This window comes from Oryzias melastigma, linkage group LG14, assembly GCF_002922805.2.
Source record: "Oryzias melastigma strain HK-1 linkage group LG14, ASM292280v2, whole genome shotgun sequence".
In the NCBI taxonomy this organism is placed as follows: Eukaryota; Metazoa; Chordata; class Actinopteri; order Beloniformes; family Adrianichthyidae; genus Oryzias; species Oryzias melastigma.
Window position 1 is genome coordinate 5282533 of NC_050525.1, and position 279 is coordinate 5282811.

At 66.7% G+C, this 279-nt stretch overlaps 1 protein-coding gene across 1 annotated transcript in view; it reads right to left on the minus strand.

Moving 5' to 3' along the window:
• nrip1b (nuclear receptor interacting protein 1b) overlaps positions 1–279 on the minus strand; it is a gene marked incomplete in the record, with an annotated part of 49643 nt that overhangs the window by 48985 nt on the left and 379 nt on the right.

Genomic DNA, 279 nt, shown 5'->3' on the forward strand with positions numbered 1-279 from the left:
GGGGGGGGGGGGGGGGGGGGGGCTCACTCCGCAGATCTCTGCGCTCATCACGCTCCTCCGACGGTCCTTACGGCGTGCGCGCCTGCCATTACCCACGCAGAGCGCACGCACGCACGCCACACCACAGCACGGTTACATGCGGAACTTACGCGAGATATTCATCTGCCGTGGCCTAAAAAACACACACGCGCGCGCGCTTCCGTGGGCGTTCATCGCGGAGAACGGTGAGGCGGAGCGGAAGCAGGTTTTATTCCCGCGACATCCCTCCGCGCGCGGCCC